Raw genomic sequence first — 18,739 nt, 5'->3', positions numbered from 1 at the left:
TTAGTCTAACTTAAATTCCATTCATTTCAATGGGTCTGCTCTAAGTAGATCTAATATTGGATACAACCCAATGTGCTCATCTGCACAGAGTGATGGCTAGATTCTAACACATTTCTTCTGTAGCTTCTCCAAAGGCACATGAATATGTTTCTGTTTCCTACCGATGCTATATTACATTGACACAGTCTCTTCACTTGGCTATGAGTGGTGCACTGTCCGGTCCTGCAGGAATGGGGAAAACAGAAACCACCAAGGACTTAGGCCATTCTCTTGGAATGATGGTCTATGTTTTCAACTGTTCAGAACAAATGGACTATAAGGTACTGTATTTGTTCAAATATTCTTTAAGAGCCTTACCACCTGGCAATTCATTAAAGAGCCATGGCTCAATTAGATCAGCAAACTAGATCAAGGCTAGCATCTATAAATTATAGGGGTGTACGAAATACTCACCCCGTTCCAGGGCGTCCGCGGGGGAGGGGGAGGCGTTCCGCCCCTCCCCCTGGAATCCTCCCTGGGCGGCTCTGCTCCATGGCAAGTCTGCAGAGCTGCTGGCCAGGCCTGTCCACAGCTGGACTTCCGTCTGCTGCAGGGCTGCGGACGCAAATGGTGTCGGGCGTCGGCTACGCCAGATGCCATTTGCATCCGCAGTCCGGGGCAGCGGACAGACGGCAGTGGATGGACCTGGATGGACCGGCTGGCAGCAGGTAGTGTCCGTCCAGGGAGGATTTCGGGTGGGGGGGAGTAGTCCATTCCGCCACGGACTCAGGGGGGGTGGATTCTAAAGAATCCAGCCTCATTGGAGTCTGTGGCGGATTTCTCCGCCATCCCTAGTAAATTATTGTGGAATGGTGAAAAATGACATGCAAAGAGAAACTTGCCTAGATCATGATGATGTTGATTAGTGTGAGGAGCAGGAATTCAAGGTTTAGGTTTCTCTAGCAATGGTTTTACACAATAATGAAGCCTTTAAGTCAAGGGTTGCTCTTATGAGCAACTCTAGATAAATATTAAATGACAGAGTAAGCACCTGGATGAAACATTGATCATCCATTTAAGTCAGGGTTGGGCAACTTGTAGCCCTCCAGATGTTTCAGCCTACAGCTTCCATAACCTCTCACCATTGGCTATGCTGGCTAGGGCAGATGGGAGTTGTAAACCAAAAGATCAGGAGAGCTATAAGTTGCCCAACTCTCATTTATATAGTGATATCATGAATGAGCTTCTCCTGTCAATGACAATTGCTTGTGTATGTTGAAGGAGCTCTCACAAGTACAGCAACACAATGATGAAGTTTCAGATGAAATAACTAGGCTAACTGATGAAGACTGCAATCTAGGTACAGGTAGTAGGCTAGATAGAGGTAAATCTGTCAGTTTATCCCACATTCACATATTTTAAATCTCAGGTTCTTTCTCTCCCTCCACCAAACTGGGTTATTAGAATTCTTGTCCTGTACTAACTCAGATGTAGATTTGGATTTGTAGGTCATCCCAATGTATGGTTGATGGCAGGGGTGGGTCACAAAGGAGAGAAACAAGTTCTTAGAATGCAAAAATATGTTTATTAACAAGAAGCCCAGCAACCAACAAGTGGATCCGGCAATACAAGTCTTTGAAAGACTTGCTTTACAAGACCTTGAAAAGATAGAGAAAGCAACAGCCTGTCCTTGGAACAACATCAAGCATGAAGAAAGAAAAATTCTACTTGATTTAGCACAGGACTCCTCCATAGTTATAAAAGAAGCAGACAACAGGGGAGCCACTGTAATTCAGGACAGCGCAGACTATAAAAAAGGATCCTTCAACAGCTAGCAGATATGGTATCATATATGATACGTTAAGGTGATTCCACTACTGATATTGCCAGGGAGATACAAGACACCCTGGATGAGGGATTAAGCCTGAGATATATAACTGAAGGAGAATACAGGTGATACAGGTAACCCAGAATCCTTGTATTTTATACCCTGCCAAAAATCCAAAAGGGAGTGATCCCCACTCCAGGCAGACCCATAGTGTTGGGATGCAACTCAGTGTTGGAACCACTCCCTCATTTGGACTACTTTCTAAACCCCTTCATACTTCTAACACCTCATTAACAAAATCAAATCCATGAATAAATAGGAGAGGGATATTCTGATCACCATATATGTAAGATCATTATACACCAATATACCTCAAAAAGATGCCCTAAAAGTTATACCACATGCACTAGATAGGAGAGCAGAAAAACATCCTCCTACCCATTTCCTTCTCTCCCTTGCCAAAATCGCTCATTGCCAGAATTATTTCCAATTCAACAAACAGGTTTTACTGCCAAATCAAGGGGGTTGCCATGGGCTGTTCCATTGCCCCAAAGGTGCCCAATTTGTACTTGGCAGAATATGAGAAGGAACTTTTTTCACCAGAGGGTCAATATGTAACAAAACTTTTGGCATGGCTGAGGTATACTGATGATGTATTCTCCATTTGGTGAGGGAGCAAGGAGGAACTACAGCAATTCATAGCATGGGTAAAGATGAAAACTTCAAACATGATACTCTATTTAACACCCTGGAAGTCCACTTTTTAGATTTAAAAGTGAGAAAGGAGGGAGAACAACTTCTTATGTCCATTCATACAAAGTCCACAGATGTTCGTACTTATTTAAAATGTGACAGCTCCCATCCCAGCTCCTAAGAAACAACCTCCCACATGGAGAGTTTTTAAGACTCAAATGCAACTGTTCCAACAGATCAGATTTCGGACAGGAGTCACAGACATTGCCTATGCATTTAAGGGAAAGAGGATACCCTAATTCTGTAAGAACACAGGGCTTCCTAAAGGCTGAAAAAAGACCACAGGCTGAGCTTTTAGGATATAATAGAACATCCTCAGACTGGATTAACTGTAGTTTAACATCTGATTATGTCACCAACAATTTGCAAGGAAGCCTAAGAAAACATGGTACATAATTCAGCACATCTCAGGGTGCCAGGAAAAACCATTGGTCTCCTTCGAAAGAAGCAGGAATATTAGAAATGTGCTGATAAGAAGTGAATTTAAGGAGCCTGACACAAGTTTGTCCAATATTTTACCAGGTGCTACCATACCTAGGGGTCACCACCCATGTGTATACTGTACTGCAGGTACACTTCCAAAGTCAAAGAAAATCCCTCCAACCAAAAGAAATATATTTTGAAACATTTTACCATCTGCAGCAGTAACTTTGTAGTCTATGCCATCCAGTGTAAATACCCCAAGATTTATGTGGGGAAAACAACAAGATCCCTAAAAAGCTGGATAGGAGAACAACGGAGTAACATTAAGAACATCAAGCCATTAGTTCTGTGTAGCCATTTCACCGAACAACAACATTCTCTTACAGATCTGAAATTTTGGGCACTGTATAAGCTTAGCACAAAAGATGACAAAACATCTGTTAAAAAGGGAAATGGAGTGGATGTTGAGACTAAAAATTCTGTCTCTATGTGGTTTAAATGAAGATCTAGAATTTTTACCACTTCTGTGGCCTATAGGTGATTTGCAAACACCCCCTAGCTACAGCAGCACAGGCCAGTTAGGAGACTTTGACTTAATCACATTAACAGGGAAACACATGGGCTCTAACATGGTAGACCCCAGAAAAGGAAGAAAAATGGGCCAAGAGTATAAGATAGAATTTGAAAAATACATTTTTCAGTTGCCAGTAGATTAATCTGTTTGCTATGAGAAACTCTGCAAACACTTTTATCTAGTAAGTAAGAATTTATGTTATATCTTAGCATTATGGCAGGTTTTACATGGTTTTTAAATAATATATGCATGGGCCCTTGTGGCAATGTGTTCTATTAACCATTTTGGGGGGGAAAAGTTTTATTATTATGTGTTGTATCATTTGTATCTTATTATTATTGTCACAGCCCCTGAAGAAGGCCTCAGAATAAGGGACAGGCCGAAACGTGTAAAAAAAAAAAAGGGCTTCTTGTTAATAAACCTATTTTTGCATCCTGAGAACTTGTTTCTCTCCTTTGTGACTTACTTTGGATACTCACCTCCTCTGCTTTTTATGGCAGGGGTGGGTAACACATCACCCATGGGCTGCAAGTGGCCCTTGCCAACCCTCCCACAGCCCACATTGTCCCCTGCTGCTGCCACGCTGCCAGAATTTGCTGAAGCAAAAACATCACCAGTTTGTCACTGAAAATTTGCTACTGCTATGGAAGCCTTAAATGGTCAAATCTCACTTCAAAACGAGATGTGGCTGCTTTAGGCTGCCTTAGCAGTTTGTTGCTGATGTTTGGCGGCAAGATAGTAGGTGTAGGAAAAGGGTCAGTATCCCAAGGGGTGTGGCCTGCGGAGAATCTTGCCTCATCTTGAGTACTGTGTCCAGTTCTGGGCACCACACTTTAAGAAGGATGTAGACAAACTGGGGAGGGTTCAGAGGAGGGCAATGAAGATGATCAAGGGACTGGAAACAAAGCTCTCTGAGGAGAGACTGAAAGAACTGGGCATGTTTAGCCTGGAGAAGAGACGACTGAGGGGAAATAGGATAGCGCTCTTCAAGTACTTGAAAGGCTGTCACAGAAAGGAAGGCTAGCATCTCTTCTCGATCATCCCAGAGTGCAGGACAGGAATAATGGGCTCAAGTTACAGGAAGCCAGATTCCGGCTGAACATCAGGAAAAACTTCCTGACTAGTAGAGCAATACGACAATAGAACCAATTACCTAGGGAGGTGGTGGGCTCTCCCACACTGGAGGCATTCAAGACGAAGCTGGACAGCCATCTATCAGGGATGCTCTGACTTGGATTCCTGCACTGAGCAGGAGGTTGGACTCAGTGGTCTTATAGGCCCCTTCCAACCCTACTATTCTATGATTCTATGAATCCAGGAAGGCAAAAATGGCCCCTGGACATATTTATTTATTTTTATTTACAATATTTATATACCGTTCCTCATCAGAAGGTTTTGGAGTGGTGAACAACATGATAAAAGAATAAAACAATGGTTAAAAGAGTTAAAACATTTTTAAAAAAAGACAAACCCCAACTAAGTGGAGTTTAACAAACCATGGCTGGTCATGCAAGGAAGGCCTCTTGAAAGAACAACGTCTTCAGGAGGTGCCAGAAGGAACACAATGTTGGCGCCTGCCTGACTTCTAAAGGTAGGGAATTCCACAGGAAGGGGGCCACAACACTGAAGACTTTTTTCCTAGTGGACTCCAACCGGGCCATGGGTCCATGTGGAACCACCAGTAACATGCCCTCTAATGACCTCAGTGACCGGGCAGGTTGGTAAGGAAGGAGGAGCTCTCTCAGGTGTCCTGGTCCCAAGTTGTTTAGAGCTTTGTACACTAGTACTAATACCTTAAACCTGGCCCAGTAGTGAATAGCAAGCCAGTGCAGTTCTGTCAGCAAAGGATTTACATGCTGAAAAGGGGCATCTCCCAACAACAGCCGAGCTGCTGCATTCTGCACTAGCTCCAGCTTCTGGACCAGCCTGAAGGGCAGCCCCACATAGAGCGCATTGTAGTAATCCAGTCTTGAGGTTACTAATGCCTGTACCACCATGGTCAAGCTATCCCTGTCCAGGAGAGGCTGGCTGAAGCTGGTAAAAGGCACTCCGAGCCGCCGCGACCACTTGGGCCTCCAGCGACAATTATAGATCTAGGAGTACCCCCGGACTATGGACCTGATCTTTCAGAGGGAGTGCAACCCCATCCAGAATGGGCAATGAGCCTATCTCTCGGACCCGGGAACCACTCACCCACAGGACTTCCATCTTGCCAGGATTCAGCCTCAGTTTATTGGCCCTCATCCAGCCCATTACTGAGACTAGGCACTGATTCAGGACTTGCACAGCCTCTCCTGATTCAGATGTCACAGGGAGATAGAGCTGCGTGTCATCAGCATACTGATGGCATTTAGCTCCAAATCCCCTAATGACTGCTCCCAGCAGCTTCATATAGTTGTTGAACAACATTGGGGACAAGATGGTAGCCTGCAGCACCCCACAGCTCAATTCCCAAGGGGCTGAAGAATAGTCACCCAATGTTACTCTCTGAAATCGACCCCGTAGGTAGGACCAGAACCACTGTAGCACAGTGCCTCCAATACCCATCCCACGGAGTCAATCCAGGAAGATACCATGGTCAATGGTATCAAAAGCCGATGAGAGATTGAGCAGAATTAACAGGGTTGCACTCCCCCTGTCTGTCTCTCGATAAAGGTCATCCATCAGGGCGACCAAGGCTGATTCAGTCCTGTAACCAGGACGAAACCCAGACTGAAATGAGTCTAGATAATCAGTATCCTCCAAGAGTGCCTGCAGTTGGTCTGCCACGACCCTCTCAAGTACCTTCCCTAGAAAAGGGGTATTTGCGACTGGGCGGTAGTTATCTAATACCATTGGGTCCAGAGTGGGCTTCTTCAGGAGTGGCCACACTACTGCCTCCTTAAGGACAGCAGGGATCACCACTTCCCATAGGGAAGCATTTATCACTCCCTGGACCCAACCTGTCATACCCCCTTGGCTAGCTTTTATTAGCCAGGAGGGACAGGGATCAAGAGGGCATGTGGTTGGTTGCATTATTGCAAGCATCTTGTCCACATCATCAGGCCGTAACAACTGGAACTGATCCCACAAAATCGGGCAGATGATGGCATCAGATACCTCAACTGGTACTGCACTAACAACAGCATCAAGGTCGCTGCGGAGAGAAGTGTTTTTGTCCTCAGAGTGCAATGCAAAATGGTCACAGCAGGTCCTCGACGGGGCCAGGGCCCCATTTACTGGGGAAGATGTTAACAACCGCTGGATCACCTGGAAGAGCTCCACTGGACAGTTACTTGAGGACGCAATGGAAGCAGCAAAATAAACCTTCTTTGCTGCCCGCACTGCCATGCAACAGGCACGATTATGCACTCTAGAGCGTGGTCGGTCATCTTCACTTCAAGTCTTGTGCCATTTGCGCTCTAGCCGACGTCCAGCCTGTTTCATTGACCACAGTTCCCCAGTATACCAGGGAGCAGAATGGGCTCCAAAGTGCCGGAGAGGGCATTCAGGTGCAATCAAGTCGATGGCCCTCCACATCTCACTATTCCACAGTGAGGCTAGGGCCTCGGCTGGATCACCAGCTCTCTCCACTGGAAAATCCCCAAGAGCATTCAGAAATCCACTGGATTCCATCAGTCTCCTGGGGCGGACCATCCGAATAGGTCCTCCACCCCCATGGGAGGAGAGTAACGTCGTAAGTTCAAATCTCACCAGGAAATGGTCTGACCATGACAATGGGGTTACTTGGAGCCCCCCAATCTTCAGACTACCCATCTCACAAGTTGCAGCAAAAACCAAATCAAGGGTGTGCCCTGCTTCATGAGTTGGGCCAATGACATACTGAGACAGCCCATGGTTGTCATGGAGGCCATGAAGTCCTGAGCTGGAACTCCAGAGACAGCCTCAGCATGGAAGTTGAAGTCACCCAGAACCACCGTCCTGGGTTCCTCCAACACCACACTTGCGACTGCCTCCGCCAGCTCAGTCAGGGAGGATGCTGGGCAGCAGGGTGGGTGGTACACCAGCAGCATCCCCAATCTATCTCTATGGCCCAACACCAGGTGCAACCCCTCAAGGCCCACTCCAAGGTGGAGTGGTCTCCTGGTGACAGACATGGAAGTTCTATGAACCACGGCAACTCCCCTGCCCCCAGCCCTCCAACCTATGTTGGTGCTGCACTGAGTACCCAGGTGGGCAGAGCTGAGTCAGGTTGACTCCACCCAGCTCACCCACCCATGTCTCAGTAATACACGCCAGGTCAGCCCTCTCATCCACGATTAAATCGTGAATGACTGCAATCTTATTACAGACCGATCTAGCATTAAATAGCAGCACCACAAGACAGGAGGGCAAAGTGGAAGAGCTACCAGCTACATGAGAGCTAGACGAGGGGGGTAGAAGGGGAACAGTGTATAAATACCTGTGGCTCATTCTACTTTGATGTCCCAACCCCCTCCTCCTGCGGTATCTCCTTCTGCCCCAAGTCACTGGAATAGTGGTGCCCCCTCCATTAGGGATGGCAGAGAATTCCGCCACAGATCTCGGTGAGGCCAAATGACAGTGCATTCGGCCCCCTGAAATCTGTGGTGGAACGGCCTGCCACCCCCCCGCCCCCCCGCAGATCCCCCCCGGGATGAGACTTACCTGGGGTGGATCTTCCGGGCGGCGGCGGCTCCGGTGGTGGCTGCAGCGGCAGCAGCTGTGGCGGCTGGTCTTCTGACCAGCTGCCACTGCCACCATTTGCAGTCTTGTCGGGTTTTTTGTTTTTGTTTTAACAAGACGTGATAGGCTACGTAAAGACTTACATAGCCTATCACGTCTGGCTCAAAAACAAAAACGCGTACGCAAATGGCGGCAGCTATGGCCGCCGCCATTTGCGTTCCTTATTTTTGGCCGTCTTAGTCTACATAAATATTTACGTAGACTAAGACAGCCAAAAATAAGGAACGCAAATGGGTACGCGCGTTTGTTTTTTAAGCCAGACGTGATAGGCTACGTAAGTCTTTACGTAGCCTATCACGGCTGACTACAGGGACGCAAACGGTGGCAGCTACAGCCGCCGCCATTTGCATCCCTGCTATCCAGCGGCCGGATGTCCGGCTGCTGGCGGAGCCAGCCAGCGGCTCCGCGGAATCCCCGCGGAGTGGAGCCAGCCAGCCAGGATTCCGGGAGGAGGGACGGAGCGCCTCCCCCCCCCCCAGCGGAACGCGGCAGAGCCAGGTAAGGGGAGTTTCATACATCCCTACCCTCCATGGGTCCCTGCATTAGAGTCCCCTAGGCACATTCTTACCGCCGTAAAAATACCCACACACTCTCCACAGCCACCCACCATTCAAATATACAATCAACCATTCAACTCATACACTCCACTCATCCAACAATCACTCCCAACCAAACTAATACAGTCACAGTTTGTAATTGTGGTCATAACCAGCCGCTGATCAGTCAGGACATCAGGCTTGTTAATCAACCAAATAAAGCAGAGAACAAGTAAAGTGCTATATCCTAGCCATGTAACCTTCTTCCATTGGTTCATGCTCATTCTATCTCACCTGGAAGGTGGCAAAGCAGTCCTCCCCACCCCCACCCCCTGGCTCTCACCCAGGGGAAGCTCCACTTCAAGCTACCACAGGCTCCCACCCTGGGCAGAGAAGCAGCTGTGGGATATGAAGCCTCTATCCCCTGTCTCTCACCCAGGGTGGGCAACAATAACATATGGAGAACTGCTGTTGGCAGAGGATCCCTGCTCTCACTATATCCCACTATATCCAGGTTTTCATTTAATATCAAGCACTCCAATTCTCCCACTTTGGCTCATCCTAGTATATCATGGAGCTGAATCTAAGTTAAAGAACAAAGCAGTAGTGCCATCTCTAGCACAAGTGCGCACTAGGGGGGACCCTAACCTGTGCTGTCCCTTTCTGAAACTATGCTCTGCACCACCTTGGTCTCTTCCACCACCATCACCTCCAGCCCTTCTACCAGGGATGATATCTTTGCTAGTTTTCGGAGGGCCTTGTGAGCAGGGATGTTGGAGAAATCTGCAACAGAATCAAATGAATTTGGATTTCTATGAATCTGACCTGTGGAATCTGCAGTGGACTGGATTTTCCTGAGTCATATGGGTTCTGCAGACTTGTGGACCATTTTGTCTAAATTCCACAATTTTACACTAATTTAGTTGTGGAAAAATACATAAAATTAAAAACCATCAGCTGAAAATGTGCATTTCTCCATAGGGTAAAGCATGAAAATGCGACTTCTGGGGAGATTTGCACAGTTTTGCAAGTGCACATTTGTGCAAGTTTGGGACATTGGAAAAAATCCAGTTCTGTCAGTTAGTGGACACCAGAACAGAAGGCACCTGACAATCCCCGAAACGCAGACAGAATGAATGTTACAAAATCCATACATCCCTAGTTGTAAATAGCCAGTGGCTGAAAAGATGTCAGTAATATCAAGAGCAAGGGTTTTTTTTGCTATCAGTTCTGAAATCCTCCCCACCCACCCCCCACGCTCCACAACTGCTTTCTACCAACAGCATACAGCTCTTCCTATCTTCTCAGATCTCTGTGAAGTTTCCTCTCACCTTCCTATTTCTTTGTTTCCCCCTGCCATTTTGGCATCCTGGCCACAAAACCGCTACAATGGAAGAGTCCACCTTCCTGTATCTCACAGTACTTCTTGTCCATACAAGTACTTCTTGTATGTGATATACATCCGGTGAATGGAATATAGTAGAAGAGCTAGCCCTGCAAAACAGTGGTCACCATGAATTTGCTATTAATTCCCCCCCCCCCCCGATAAAGTTAACTGGGAACATGCGCTATGAAAAAGAAAGTATGCTGTGTTTCTTTACCAAATTCATACATTTGGCATTAGTCTGCTGGCAAACTCATCAGTAGTATGGAAACAGCTTCCCATGGAATTCAGTAACATTTGTTTGTTTATAAGCCACTCTTCAGAATACGTTCCAAGGAAGACATACACTTAAAAACAATAGAAGGAAGGAAGCACGTAGACAGGGACCTGTCCATGCATACTGATATTCTTCACCACATTCATTCATTCAAAATTAGTGTGAGCATGATTGAGTGGGGAGGAATTACATACAGCATGCAGTTCCTGAATCCAGATTTTTCCAGAACAGCCTCGGTTAAAGTTACAGAGAAACAATTTTATATGTCTAACATTTTTTTAGCCAACATTGTTGATTAGATTATGTATATCATGTTAGGGAACTCCTTTTGTACCATTTATGTGATAGAAAACCTGAACCAGGCAAATAAGCTTTATATAGCATAAAATACTATGTTGTTGTTGAGTTCTTGATACATGTATTTATTTATTTTATTACATTTCTATTCTGCCCATTAGCCAAAGCTCTCTGGGTGGGTCACAAACAAAACTTAAAACCATAAAATACAACAATGCAGTAAAACATAATATAAAAACCATACGTTTAGAAAATACGTTTAAAGATAAAAGCCAGCAGCAGTGCCGAGATCTAAAAATGTGCAAACACAATATTTTTTGAAACAGAAAGACAAAAAACTGCCGTCCTTCACTTGGTCCAGCTATAGAAAAATGTAATTCAATACCTTGGGTTCTCTTTTGAAAGAATTAGCCATTCCTTTATATTTAGGACATGCAAACATATTTTAAAAGAATGAACAAGATGCAGTTGTCTTTAGGATTGCCTAAGAATTAAAACTCTCCTCATTAAGAGAGTTTTAGGCTAGATCTACATTACTGCTTTACAGCAGTACTGAAGTGCACTGATAACTGTTGGTGCACATTACACATTCTATATACCGCTATCATACTGTTACTTCCTGATTTTTATTCCGCAGTATCCAAAATACCGCAACAAATGTCACTGTGTGTCCTACGAGGTATAAATGTGCAAGAGGGATATAACGTTACCATGATGGGATCGTAATGATATGACACAAGGTGTAGGTCTGGCTGTTTTCAGCAAACATGTTTCTTTTTTTCTTTCTCCTTATCCCTTCATTAGTCATTTGGGAATAACTGCAAAGGCCTGTGCCAAACTGGCGTATGGGGGTGTTTTGATGAGTTCAATCGTATTTCTGTGGAGGTGCTGTCTGTCGTAGCTGCTCAGGTTAAAACTATTCAAGATGCTGTCCATCACGAGAAGAAAAGGTATGTTGAGAAGGAGATTCCACCCCTGTCCCCCAGGTTTATCTTCTGCTGTTCATTATTAATATCTTACTTTATCACAGTGACACTCACCTATTCCTACAGATTAAATTTTTTCAGGTGAAACTATACAATTGAAAGCAACAGTGGGGATCGTCATAACTCTTAATCCAGGTTATGCAGGAAGAACAGAACTTCCAGAAAACCTTAAGGCTCTTTTTTGGTAAGTGTAGAATAATTCAAGAATATATGACATTGGACTAGGTCCAAAGAGCCATGAGCAGAAGGAAAACAGCTGCTAATGTTTTTGCATGTACTCTGTGCATGAGAGCTTGCACATAGGGTGGCCAGGCATCCTACTTTACAGAGGGACACTCTGCTGTTTGAAGGTGTCTTCTATTTGATGGGCTGCCCAGTCCAAGTCTGGCTTAAAGTTTAAGAACCATCAGAAGGGGGAGCCTGGAAGGGGCCTTGAAGTTGGCCATCAAGAGTCAGCACCTGGACAGCAAACTGAGCAGGCACACAGGTAGGGATGTTGGAGAAATCTGCAACGGAATCAAATGAGTTCAGATTTTTATGAATCCAACCCACGGATTCCACAGAGGACCAACTTTCCCCCCTGTTGGGTGGATCCTGCAGACTTGCAGACCATTTTCCCAACTGATGATCAGGGGACTGGAAACAAAGCCCTATAATGAAGAGAGACTGAAAGAACTGGGCATGTTTAGCCTTGAGAAGAGAAGACTGAGGGGAGATATGATAGCACTCTTCAAGTACTTGAAAGGTTGTCACAGAGAGGAAGGCCAGGATCTCTTCTTGATCATCCCAGAGTGCAGGACACAGAATAATGGGCTCAAGTTACAGGAAGCCAGATTCCAGCTGAACATCAAGAAAAACTTCCTGACTGTGAGAGCAATACAACCAATTACCCAGGGAGGTGGTGGGCTCTCCCACACTGGAGGCATTCAAGACGAGGCTGGATAGCCATCTGTCAGGGATGTTCTGACTTGGATTCCTGCATTGAGCAGGGGGTTGGACTCGATGGCCTTGTAGGCCCCTTTCAACTCTACTATTCTATGATTCTATAACTTTCCCAAATTTTGCACAAATTTTGTCTGTAGAAAAATATTCTAAATAAAAAAATCTGATCAAAAATGCACATTTTCCCCATAAATTAAAGTGTGAAAATGCACATTTTGGGAGGGATTTGCACATTTTCACATGTGTGAATTTACGCAGATGCGTATTTGCGCAAATTCAGAAACAGAAAAAATCTGATTCTGGCAATGGGTGGACAACAGAATGAAAGGTGCCTGACAATCCTTGAAACACCGATGGAATAGATTTTACACAATCTGTACATCTCTACACACAGGTCACCTGGTCAGTCTTCCTCAAAGTGATGAGATGTATTGGATTTTTATTCAAATTATAGTAATTATTTTTACATTTGCATTTATATATATCAATTAGCATGTGCAAATGTTATGCAAATTGGTCTCCTCCCTTTTGGTACTGCATTTCCTCTTTTTTGAGATGCGTAAATAGCCATCCTACTTGTGCAAGAGAACATGCAGTGGTATAATGGAAGGTTTTGAGGCACTTCTCGTGCTTCCTCTTGGGGGAAAGATGTCCCATGACCTCTTTCACAACCTGTTCCACAAATGAAAGAGCATCTTTCGATTTAGTTTCTCTTTTAGTTTCATTTTTTGATTTAGTGTCACTTTTCTTGTGCAACACTATAGTGTGAGGTGTAAAGTAGTCATTCTGTCACCACAAGTAACTTTCTGTATGGACAGGCAGACCTTCAGATCCAACTCACTAATTTTAGATCTTTCATTCCTGTTTTTAAGTCATAGCTTATAAATGAATTAGGGATAGACAAATTACTATATTTCTTGTCCATGTCAATTTTGCATGTGTCCATCCATAAGTCCATACTGTCCTGTTTCAGCATTAATCTGCAAATTTTCTTTTTTAAGAATCCACACAAAGATTTACATATAAATACACATTTTAAATGTACTTTGTCTCAAAATATGCATATCTAAACATATTTCGTCAGGGGTGCCTCTGAGCATAGGCAGTGGCAGAGTAGCTCAGAATCCAAAGAGGAACCGCAAAACATGGGGGAGGAACTTTCCCAGACTCTTCCAGACAGGGAGAGACAGACTCCTCGGGTTTCAATAGTCCAGCTGGACAAGAGGGTTTCTCTTCACACACACCCCTGTGAGAGACAGTGAACAGGGAGAGGTGGGGCTTGGACAGCCTGAATTCTTAGATGCCAGGGGCAGACGCAGAGCCAAGAGAGAGATGGCAGGGGCGGAGCTTAGGCAATCTGCCTGACTGGCCCGGCAGGAACAGCTGCATGTAGAGACCTCACGAGATAGAGGGAGATCCCCCTACCCCTTAAGATAGGATAGCCTGCCCACCTTTTCTCAAACGGTGGGCAACTTTCAACCTGGGTAGCTTCCCCTTGAACTCCCTGAAGCCTTTTCCTTTGTAGACTGTGAGTTACTGACAATTTGCATCTGTATGACCCATTGATGTAAAGGATTAAAGAGCCATGGAGAGAAGCCTCTTGTCTGTGTTTTTGATTTGGCTTGTGAAGTTCAGCAGGGACAAAAGGGAATCCTAACATATTTTCTTTCAAAGTACATACCTTTAATACCCATGTTTATACTTTTTTGAGCCAAGAATTGCATAGGAACTTTTGCAAAGTGCAAAAGCTGGTGGATAGCTAAGTTCTTTTCCACACATTAGTCCAGTGACTGTAGATGACATCAATCCATACCGAAATGTGCAAAGATTGAACTTCTCAAGTATCTCTAAAATGAATAGTACAATATTTAGCTAAAATCCTCATGGGGGCGCAATGCCTATATGTCAAAGAATCCCCATAGGGAATAACAGGCCACTATTCCTTCCTAATCTCCAGTGCACAGATAAGCGCACAGGCTGTTGCAGCAAATAGGAGGCCTCTCCACGCCTCCTATATCCATAACTAGTCCTCCTCTTTCTACTTGTTCCTTGACCAAAAAGAAGGGGAAGGTTTGACCTCACTCTCCACCTGTGTGCCAACACCACAGGGGAGAGGGGAAACAGGAAACTGTTGTACCATGTGTGGATCGCTCCATGAATAATAAATAATTCCCCTGGAAGCAAATTAATGGTGCAAATCCTATGCATGTTTAGACAGAAACAAGTCCTACAACTCCCAGCATTCCCCAGCCAGCAAGGCTGACTGGGGAATGCTGGGAGTTGTAGGACATTTTCTGTCTAAACATGCATAGGATTGCACTCTAAGTCAGATTTATCAACAGTTTTGGGGCACCTCTCAGAACAACCCTGATATGGCTGCTACTTCTGCCACTGAATTAAGCTACTGCTACCACTCCCAGAAGCATTCAGGTTTGGACATTCTAGCACCAGTGGCAAGAAATCAGCATGAGCAATGGTTGTCTTGACATACTGGAGGCAGCTATGTAAACCAGCTCTGGGTTGTTTAATAATGATGGTCTGTATTATGAATGTCCACATTGTAATGCATTTTATCAATCTGACAGACCCTGTGCATTCCAGACTTGGAGCTTATTTGTGAAATAATGCTGGTCACAGAAGGATTTGTGGATGCCCGATTGCTTTCTAGAAAGTTTGTCTCTACACACTTTGCCATGAACTGCTGTCCAAACAGGTGACTGAGGATGAGTCTGTATTTGATGGTTATGGTCTTTGCCTTTCAGCCAATTGCGGTTTGCGATACTATTTAAAGAACAAACTCATATGTAATAAATAATAATAATAAATTTAAAAAACCCCAGAATACTAAAATGCCATACAAGGCAGAATAAAACATGATATGTATTACAGCAAAAGTCATAAAAGTTAAATGCTGTCAAATCCCGGAGTAAACAGAGATGTTTACTGAAAATTAGGAATCCATTCCCCTTTCCTGCTTTATTCGTTTTTTACATAGGTTTGGTCAAATATGATATTTGCGTTACTTCTTTCAGACATGTGTATTTTCAAACAGATCAATTCAGGCAGTTTTATTTGAATTGGAGGAGTGCAGGGGATAATTCCAGTTCTACGTCTCTTTCATTAATTGGTCAAACAATTCTTAAATTGTTATTAAATAATTTACATTATTAACAGTTATGGTTAATAATTAATTAAATAGACCAATAATCTCATACATTTATGAAAGTCAGCCTCAAGCGATTAATCTGAGCATTACTTAAAATATGATTACACTTTGCCCAATGCTACAGGCTAGTTTAAAATTTTTAAAGGCTAGCTGGTTATTTTGTTATTTAATATTTGTACTGCACTTTTTCACCCTCAGAGGGCTCTCAATAACACAGTAAGGCATAATAACAACCCTTTATTATACATTTACAGTTCACTCAGTTAAAAATAACCAAGGAAAACAGCAGCAGATCAGGTGATTCCTAATTTGATTAAGTTCATTAATCACAAATCTTACCCTTCTCAGTATAACTAGAAATTATTTTGGCTATGTAAGAGACTGGCAGGATTTCACTGGTCTAGTTCTCTCTGGGCTGGTTCAGCTATAACATTCCTGGCTTTTTATTAAGGGTCCCACTGAGATGGTAAACCTGTACCAGTGTACCACTTAGGTGTGCCGCCAGTGTACCTACCACTTTAGCCTGTACCAGATGAAAGGTAGGGAGGCTCACATGGTTGGATTCCCTGCACATTAAAATCATGACACTAGAGAAAGTTAGTGTCATGAAGGCTTTGAAGGGGTGGACCGAAGATAAATATAGATCTGTTGATAAATCTCTGGGTGGTTTGCAGTAGATTGGCAAAGATTTCTGACTGACAGATATTTAACAATGACTTCCCTTGCTAAATTATACTACTGAAATGCAGATAGCCTGGAGGAGTTTTGTGTGAAAGGACTGTGAGCTCAGCGAGTGCAAACACGCATTCCTGGGCTCAGAATTCTTTAATTCTAAGGGTAATTCTAATTCTCAGCCTCTGGTTGGTGGATCTCAGGGTTCTAGTTAAAAACAAAGTAGATCCCCTAAGCCTGAAATCTGCTCACTACTGGCTTAGAGGACACACTGGTCAAGAAGCTAGACAGGAACGTTTAAGCTACAATGACATATACGCTTACATAGGAGTAAGCCCCACTGAACACAGTGGAACGTCTGGGTAAAAATGCATAGGATTATACCGTTATTGCCTCTTTTAAACAAGTACAAAAAAACCCACAGGAAACTCTTGACTCCACCCAGATTCAATTAAGTCCAGTGCCACCTGGTGACTAAACAATATAAGGACACTATCTGCAGAGTTAGAAACCGTTTCTTGACAGACCTGTTGTTGTTGATGATGATGCACATAAGCATTGCTTCATCTGAGCCCCCCACCTGAAATCTGAAGTGGTACAGCCCAGACATACGTTTACCCGCCTCAGTGAGAATCAAGCCACAGTTTGGCAGCAATCCTCTACCCACTTACTTGGGATTAAGTCTCATTGAACTCAGTGGAACTTACTTCTGAGCAGACATGTAGGATTGCACTGTAAAACTCATTTGAAGATAAGGAGGATGAACCACTGCACCTCATGGGACTTCTTGTCAAAATGAATAATTTAAGATGGAGCCATCCAGAGGTTGTTGGACTCCAGCTTCCATAAGCCCCAGCCATGCTAACATGGCCAATGGTCAGGGATAATGGGAGTTTTAGTCCCTCAACATCTGGAGGGCCACAGGTTGCCCATACCTGATAAGACTTCGGAGGCAAGAGAAGTGTGTATACTAGAAGGGCTTTCAAGCTCACATATATTTTTAAATCAGAGGAATTTAGTCTGAAGGCAAAATGTCTTCTTCAGTGGAATGTGGTTATTTATAAATTACAGTTTCTGCCAGTGCATGTTGATATATCTAATTATTGACTAACATTTGAAAACCACATTGGACATGCTTAATCATACCTTAAAAAAAAAAAAAAAACACCACTCTATTCCTACAAGCTTCCGAAAGTATGGAAGTGTTAAGCTAATAATAGTATCCAGAGAGAAAAAAATGCCAGTTACTTTTTAACACATTTGTTGCTTCTCTTAGCCTTCTAAAAGAATTGAGTGGTAATGCATAAAAGATTACCATAACCTTTTTATTCAAACATTTGTACTCAGAAGTTTGCTTACATTCCTTTAATTAAGGAATAAGACGTGGCAGTTATTGGATATCTACTAATTATATCTCCCCTCAGAAAATTCTAAGAAGCATGAAGACAAGGGCTGAATAACACTAACTATTAAATTAGAGTGCCTTTTTGGACTGCTTGGCCCGGCCCTATCCTCCTCTGTTCTTACTCCACATACTTGACAATAGATGAAATTCATGGTAATGATAGCAATAAGAGTAATACTGAAAACAAGCTCAGAGATGGTTACATAGATGACTGGACTGATGATGTTACCCAAATGCAACTGCTTGTCCCTATCTACACATTACAAATTTACATTGATTTTATACCACTTTAACTGTCATGGCTTCCCCCAGAGATGACTGATAATTGAAGTTTTGTGACGTTGCTGAGAATTCTCTTTTACAGGTCCCAACCCCATCTCCCAGAACTATAATTCCCAGAGTTCCCTGAGGAGAGGAAATGACTGTGTAAAAATCCATTTAAGTCAGTACTTTGGAGTATGCCCTGAAAATGCAATCAGGTCACCTAACGGACTTGCTTCTGCCCATTGTGCCCAAAACATAGAATGGGTTGGATCCACATATAGGTGTCTGCAATGGGATTGGCGGAAGTGGACTGTCTTCCTCTCCCCACCCCCTTCATGGCAACCTGGAACTCTGCTCATGGAAGGTACTTCCACCCATTTTGGCCAATACATCCTTTCCCCTCAGCCCCTGCACCATAGCCTACCCCTTTCAACAAGGGTCCCCTAGAGCATTTGGAGGGGATACCATGGGAGAAGGAGGGGAAGGGAAGTCTGCTTCCACCAGCCCTGTTATACACATCTGAATCTGGATGTTTTTTGAGTTTGGGAT

At 44.0% G+C, this 18,739-nt stretch overlaps 1 pseudogene; it reads left to right on the top strand.

The window, feature by feature from the left end:
- LOC146358527 (dynein axonemal heavy chain 11-like) overlaps positions 1–18,739 on the top strand; it is a 320,580-nt pseudogene that overhangs the window by 59,733 nt on the left and 242,108 nt on the right.

The sequence above is a fragment of the Heloderma suspectum genome, chromosome 1, assembly GCF_057233095.1.
Source record: "Heloderma suspectum isolate Gila_16-S chromosome 1, 16-S_ref, whole genome shotgun sequence".
Taxonomy (NCBI): domain Eukaryota; kingdom Metazoa; phylum Chordata; class Lepidosauria; order Squamata; family Helodermatidae; genus Heloderma; species Heloderma suspectum.
Note: the sequence above shows the minus strand (reverse complement) of the source record. Positions and strands in the feature narration are given on the sequence as shown.